The sequence below is a fragment of the Taudactylus pleione genome, unplaced genomic scaffold (assembly GCF_031769625.1).
Source record: "Taudactylus pleione unplaced genomic scaffold, aTauple2 ptg001431l, whole genome shotgun sequence".
In the NCBI taxonomy this organism is placed as follows: domain Eukaryota; kingdom Metazoa; phylum Chordata; class Amphibia; order Anura; family Myobatrachidae; genus Taudactylus; species Taudactylus pleione.
Window position 1 is genome coordinate 1,402,712 of NW_028285830.1, and position 7,661 is coordinate 1,410,372.

Genomic DNA, 7,661 nt, shown 5'->3' on the forward strand with positions numbered 1-7,661 from the left:
GTGCGTTCTAAGAAGATATCACAAATCCCCAAGGAGAGTCCAAGTGTGGTGGTGGTTGCGTTGCCTGACGTTCCCAGCACTGGACGGGAAGCGGTGGCTCTTTCCACCATGTGCACGCCCCCTGCAAGTGCTGAAAGGAGCACCCACAGTCCCCTTGCTGATATGCAAATTGAAGATGTCACTGTTGAAGTACAACAGGATGAGGATACTGGTGTAGCTGGCGCTGAGGAGGAAGTTGGCGAGGAGGATTCTGATGGTGATGTCGCTTGTTTAAATCAGGCTCCGGGGGAGACAGTTGTTGTCCGTGGGATGAAAAAACCCATCACGGTCATGCCTGGGCAGAAGACCAAACATTCACCTCTTTGGTCTGGCAATATTTCTATCCAAATCCGGACAACAACTGTCTTGCCATATGTACCATATGTAAAGGTGAAATAAGTAGGGGTAGGGACGTTAACCACCTAGGAACATCCTCCCTTATACGGCACCTGCAGCGCGTTCATAAAAAGTTACTGTCAAGTTCAGAAACTTTGGCTAAGACCGTAAGCAGTCCAGGGACACCTAAATCCCGTTGTTCTGTTGTATCCAAGCGCCTGCAAACCACACCGTCAACTCCCTCCTCGTCAATGTCCGGTATCCGCCATTAGTGCAGTGGGATTTAGACAATTGATGGAGGTAGTGTGTCCCCGGTTCCAAATCCCGTCTAGATTCCACTTCACTAGGCAGGCGATACCGAGACTGTACAGAAACGTCAGAAAAAGTGTCCTCAGTGTCCTGAAAAATGCCATTGTACCCAATGTCCACTTAACCACGGACATGTGGACAAGTGGAACAGGGCAGACTAAGGACTATATGACTGTGACAGCCCACTGGGTAGATGTATCACCTTACGCAGCAACAGCAGCAGCGTCACCAGTAGCAGCATCTCAGAAACGCCAGCTCGTTCCAAGGCAGGCTACGCTGTGTATCACCGGTTTCAGTAAGAGGCGCACCGCCGACAACCTCTTAGAGAAACTGAGGGAAATCATCGCCCAGTGGCTTACCCCACTTAGACTCTCCTGGGGATTTGTGATATCTGACAACGCCACCAATACTGTGCGGGCATTACATCTGGGCAAATTCCAGCATGTCCCATGTTTTGCTCACACAATAAACTTGGTGGTGCAGAATTTTCTGAAAAGCGACAGGGGCGTGCAGGAGACGCTTTGGGTGGCCCGAAAAATTTCTGGCCACTTTCGCCATTCAATGACTGCGTGCCGAAGACTGGAGCGCCAGCAAACACTCTTGAACCTGCCCCGCCATCACCTGAAGCAAGAGGTTGTGACGCGGTGGAACTCAACCCTCTATATGCTTCAGAGGATGGAGGAGCAGCAAAACGCCATACAAGCCTATACATCCACCTATGACATAGGCAAAGGAGGGGGTATGCACCTGACTCAAGCGCAGTGGAGAATGATTTCCGTGTTGTGCAAGGTTCTCCAGCCCTTCGAACTTGCCACACGTGAAGTCAGTTCAGACACTGCCAGCTTGAGTCAGGTCATTCCCCTCATCAGGCTTTTGCAGAAGCAGCTGGAGAAAGAGAAGGAGGAGCTAAGATGGAGCGATTCCACTCGGCATGTGGGACTTGTGGATGAAGCCCTTCATTCGCTTTGCCAGGATTCCAGGGTGGTCAATCTGTTGAAATCAGACCACTACATTTTGATCGATCCTAGGTTTAAAGCCTATGTGGTGTCTCTCTTTCCGGCCGACACAAGCCTGCAGAGGTGCAAAGACCTGCTGGTGAAAACACTGTCAGCTGAAGCGGAACGTGACACGTCAACAGCTCCTTCTTCATTTTCTCCCGCAACTGGGGCTGCCAGGAAAAAACTTAGGTATCCTAAGCAACCCGCTGGCGGTGATACAGGGCAGGCAGGACCAAGTTTGGACATCTGGTCCGGACTGAAGGACCTGGCAACAATTTCTGACATGTCTACTGTCACTGCATATGATACTGTCACCATTGACAGAATGGTGGAGGATTACATCGGTGACAGCATCCAAGTAGGCATGTCAGACATTCCGTACCTGTACTGGCAGGAAAAAGAGGCAATTTGGAGGCCCCTGTACAAACTGGCTCTATTTTGCCTGAGTTGCCCCCCCTCCAGTGTGTACTCCGAAAGAGTGTTTAGTGCAGCCGAGAACTTTGTCAGCGAAAGGCGTAGGAGGTTGCTTCCATAAAATGTGGAGAAGATGATGTTCATAAAAATGAATTATCAACTCTTCCAGGGAGACCAGCCTCCAGAACGTACAGAGGGACCTGTGGTGGTGGATTCCAGTGGGGACGAGTTAATACTCTGTGAGGATGAGGATGTACACAACACTGAAGAGGGTGAGGAATCGGTGGATGAGGAGGATGAGGACGACATCTTGCCTCCGTAGAGCCAGTTTGTGCAGGGACAGATTAATTGCCAGCTTGTTTTGTGGGGGCCCAAACAAACCAATCATTTCAGCCACAGTCGTGTGGCAGACCCTGGCGCTGAAATGATTGGTTTGTTAAAGTGTGCATGTCCTGTTTATACAACATAAGGGTGGGTGGGAGGGCCCAAGGACAATTCCATCTTGCACCTCTTTTTTTTCTTTGCATTATGTACAGTTTGGGGCCTAGTTTTTCTAACTGCCATCCTGTCTGCCACTGCAGTGCCACTCCTAGATGGGTCACGTGTTTGTGCCGCCCACTCGTGTCGCTTAGCATAGTCATCCAGCTACCTCGGTGCAACCTTTTGGACATAAAAACACTATTGTGAGGTGTTCAGAATAGACTGGAAATGAGTGGAAATTAAGGTTATTGAGGTTAATAATAGCATAGGAGCAGAGAAACCAACAAATTCTGTGATTTTAGCTGTTTTTATGCTTTTTTAAAAAAAAATACAGATCCAAAACACAAAACCCAGAACCCAAAACACGGAAGGGTGGTTTTGGCAAAACCAATCCAGATCCAAAACACGAAGAAAGATCCAAAACCAAAACACGAAAAGTGGCCGGTGCACACCCCTAGTTTATATATTTATGCATTACGTTAATGTGCTAGTGTCAATTGCCGATAGGGCGTTTATGCTGGGATTTGCATAGGCGCATGGGGGCGTCTCAGTGCATCTCAGGCGCAGCGGCTATACCATTAGTGCACTTCTCCGAATCAGGGCCAATAATATAAGTCATTGATCTCTACATGAAACTATTGATAATAATAAGCAGAATACATGTCCAGTATCTGTCACTAAGGATAACACACAAGACATCATTATTCTCTACAGCTATGGATTCATCATTACGTTTTGTTGATCTCTAAACTATTGATAGTAAACAGAAGATATTGATCTCTACTTGTAACTATTGTAATGAGCACAAAACAGTATACGGCATTTATCTCTGCCTGTAGCTACTGATAATTCTCACAAGACTCGTTTATTGATCTCTACCCGTATTGATCCAAAGGAAGCACATCAGTGCACCGTTATTTATAAAAAGACGGAGTAACAATTCATTTCCATAAACCTGTACAGATCAATGACAAACATATGGAATATTTTCCTTATAGCATCTCTACAAGCGCAGCCCTGAAGGGAGAGTGTGCGTACCGTAAGGAGAGAAGAGGTTAAATATATTTGTGGCTGACATGGGAAGCCCCTGTAGGACAACAGGGAAAAGGGAGGGAGGGGGGTTATAGGATTCCCCTCTCCAACTCAATTCTCAGCTGAGAACCTAAGTACACAACACCCAAGTGTGCGATAAAATGTACATCCGCTTAGCCCACGCTGTATTTAGTGTATCCCACGACTATAGACACCGTGCAGAGCTGGTTGTAAGACTTTAGATGTGAACGTCTTGACCATGAACCGTCCCACCACACAAATGGGCACCTACCTGCGGCACTGCGGATCACCCCAGGGCGCCTAGTGTCTCCCACATTCTTTCACACCTAGATGTCTGATATTACACCAAATTCCTCGCACAATAACAAAAGGTCAAGTTTTCTTTCCATCCCAGGAGCGAGATGTTGCCTGGAGCACATTGTGCAGAGAGATCTCTCCTGTTAGATTTACCTGTCAGTGAGAGAGGGTTACAGAATAAGGGGTTAGTCTAACAGGACAATAATCCAGAACAAAAGGGTTCGAGTACAGTTCAGCCGTTGGAGACTCATTAGTGAGTAATGTAGGGGATGAGATACTGCTGGTATACAGTGTATAGGAGACTCATGTGCTATTAGTGAGTAGTGTAGGGGATGAGATACTGCTGGTATACAGTGTATAGGAGACTCATGTGCTATTAGTGAGTAGTGTAGGGGATGAGATACTGCTGGTATACAGTGTATTGGAGACTCATGTGCTATTAGTGAGTAGTGTAGGGGATGAGATACTGCTGGTATACAGTGTATAGGAGACTCATGTGCTATTAGTGAGTAGTGTAGGGGATGAGATACTGCTGGTATACAGTGTATAGGAGACTCATGTGCTATTAGTGAGTAGTGTAGGGGATGAGATACTGCTGGTATACAGTGTATTGGAGACTCATGTGCTATTAGTGAGTAGTGTAGGGGATGAGATACTGCTGGTATACAGTGTGTAGGAGACTCATGTGCTATTAGTGAGTAGTGTAGGGGATGAGATACTGCTGGTATACAGTGTGTAGGAGACTCATGTGCTATTAGTGTGTAGTGTAGGGGATGAGATACTGCTGGTATACAGTGTATAGGAGACTCATGTGCTATTAGTGAGTAGAGTAGGGGATGAGATACTGCTGGTATACAGTGTATAGGAGACTCATGTGCTATTAGTGAGTAGTGTAGGGGATGAGATACTGCTGGTATACAGTGTGTAGGAGACTCATGTGCTATTAGTGAGTAGTGTAGGGGATGAGATACTGCTGGTATACAGTGTATAGGAGACTCATGTGCTATTAGTGAGCAGTGTAGGTGATGAGATACTGCTGGTATACAGTGCATAGGAGACTCATGTGCTATTAGTGAGTAGTGTAGGGGATGAGATACTGCTGGTATACAGTGTATAGGAGACTCATGTGCTATTAGTGAGTAGTGTAGGGGATGAGATACTGCTGGTATACAGTGTGTAGGAGACTCATGTGCTATTAGTGTGTAGTGTAGGGGATGAGATACTGCTGGTATACAGTGTATAGGAGACTCATGTGCTATTAGTGAGTAGAGTAGGGGATGAGATACTGCTGGTATACAGTGTATAGGAGACTCATGTGCTATTAGTGAGTAGTGTAGGGGATGAGATACTGCTGGTATACAGTGTATAGGAGACTCATGTGCTATTAGTGAGCAGTGTAGGTGATGAGATACTGCTGGTATACAGTGCATAGGAGACTCATGTGCTATTAGTGAGTAGTGTAGGGGATGAGATACTGCTGGTATACAGTGTATAGGAGACTCATGTGCTATTAGTGAGTAGTGTAGGGGATGAGATACTGCTGGTATACAGTGTATAGGAGACTCATGTGCTATTAGTGAGTAGTGTAGGGGATGAGATACTGCTGGTATACAGTGTATAGGAGACTCATGTGCTATTACTGAGTAGTGTAGGGGATGAGATACTGCTGGTATACAGTGTATAGGAGACTCATGTGCTATTAGTGAGTAGTGTAGGGGATGAGATACTGCTGGTATACAGTGTATAGGAGACTCATGTGCTATTAGTGAGTAGTGTAGGGGATGAGATACTGCTGGTATACAGTGTATAGGAGACTCATATGCTATTAGTGAGTAGTGTAGGGGATGAGATACTGCTGGTATACAGTGTATAGGAGACTCATGTGCTATTAGTGAGTAGTGTAGGGGATGAGATACTGCTGGTATACAGTGTATAGGAGACTCATGTGCTATTAGTGTGTAGTGTAGGGGATGAGATACTGCTGGTATACAGTGTATAGGAGACTCATGTGCTATTAGTGAGCAGTGTAGGGGATGACATACTGCTGGTATACAGTGTATAGGAGACTCATGTGCTATTAGTGAGTAGTGTAGGGGATGAGATACTGCTGGTATACAGTGTATAGGAGACTCATGTGCTATTAGTGAGTAGTGTAGGGGATGAGATACTGCTGGTATACAGTGTATAGGAGACTCATGTGCTATTAGTGAGTAGTGTAGGGGATGAGATACTGCTGGTACACAGTGTACAGGAGACTCATGTGCTATTAGTGAGTAGTGTAGGTGATGAGATACTGCTGGTATACAGTGTATAGGAGACTCATGTGCTATTAGTGAGTAGTGTAGGGCAGGAGATACTGCTGGTATACAGTGTATAGGAGACTCATGTGCTATTAGTGATTAGTGTAGGGGATGAGATACTGCTGGTATACAGTGTATAGGAGACTCATGTGCTATTAGTGAGTAGTGTAGGGGATGAGATACTGCTGGTATACAGTGTATAGGAGACTCATGTGCTATTAGTGAGTAGTGTAGGGGATGAGATACTGCTGGTATACAGTGTATAGGAGACTCATGTGCTATTAGTGAGTAGTGTAGGGAATGACATACTGCTGGTATACAGTGTATAGGAGACTCATGTGCTATTAGTGAGTAGTGTAGGGGATGAGATACTGCTGGTATACAGTGTATAGGAGACTCATGTGCTATTAGTGAGTAGTGTAGGGGATGAGATACTGCTGGTATACAGTGTATAGGAGACTCATGTGCTATTAGTGAGCAGTGTAGGGGATGAGATACTGCTGGTATACAGTGTATAGGAGACTCATGTGCTATTAGTGAGTATTGCATGGGATGAGATACTGCTGGTATACAGTGTATAGGAGATTCATGTGCTATTAGTGAGTAGTGCAGGGGATGAGATACTGCTGGTATACAGTGTATAGGAGACTCATGTGCTATTAGTGAGTAGTGTAGGGGATGAGATACTGCAGGTATACAGTGTATAGGAGACTCATGTGCTATTAGTGAGTAGTGTAGGGGATGAGATACTGCTGGTATACAGTGTATAGGAGACTCATGTGCTATTAGTGAGTAGTGTAGGGCAGGAGATACTGCTGGTATACAGCGTATAGGAGACTCATGTGCTATTAGTGAGTAGTGCAGGGGATGAGATACTGCTGGTATACAGTGTATAGAAGACTCATGTGCTATTAGTGAGTAGTGTAGGGGATGAGATACTGCTGGTATACAGTGTATAGGAGACTCAGGTGCTATTAGTGAGCAGTGTAGGGGATGAGATACTGCTGGTATACAGTGTATAGGAGACACATGTGCTATTAGTGAGTAGTGTAGGTGATGAAATACTGCTGGTATACAGTGTATAGGAGACTCATGTGCTATTAGTGAGTAGTGTAGGTGATGAGATACTGCTGGTATACAGTGTATAGGAGACTCATGTGCTATTAGTGAGTAGTGTAGGGGATGAGATACTGCTGGTATACAGTGTATAGGAGACTCATGTGCTATTAGTGAGTAGTGTAGGGGATGAGATACTGCTGGTATACAGTGTATATGAGACTCATGTGCTATTAGTGAGCAGTGTAGGGGATGAGATACTGCTGGTATACAGTGTATAGGAGACTCATGTGCTATTAGTGAGTAGTGTAGGGGATGAGATACTGCTGGTATACAGTGTATAGGAGACTCATGTGCTATTAGTGAGTAGTGTAGGGGA

General features: G+C 45.5%; 1 long non-coding RNA gene across 1 annotated transcript in view; it reads right to left on the reverse strand.

Moving 5' to 3' along the window:
• The window catches only part of LOC148442628 (uncharacterized), a 97,246-nt gene extending 93,263 nt beyond the window's left edge, over positions 1 to 3,983 (reverse strand). The window contains exon 1 of the long non-coding RNA XR_015875782.1: positions 3,901 to 3,983. This is a non-coding gene — a long non-coding RNA (uncharacterized LOC148442628). The remainder of the gene's footprint in view (positions 1 to 3,900) is intronic.
• Between the last annotated feature and the right edge of the window lie 3,678 nt (positions 3,984 to 7,661).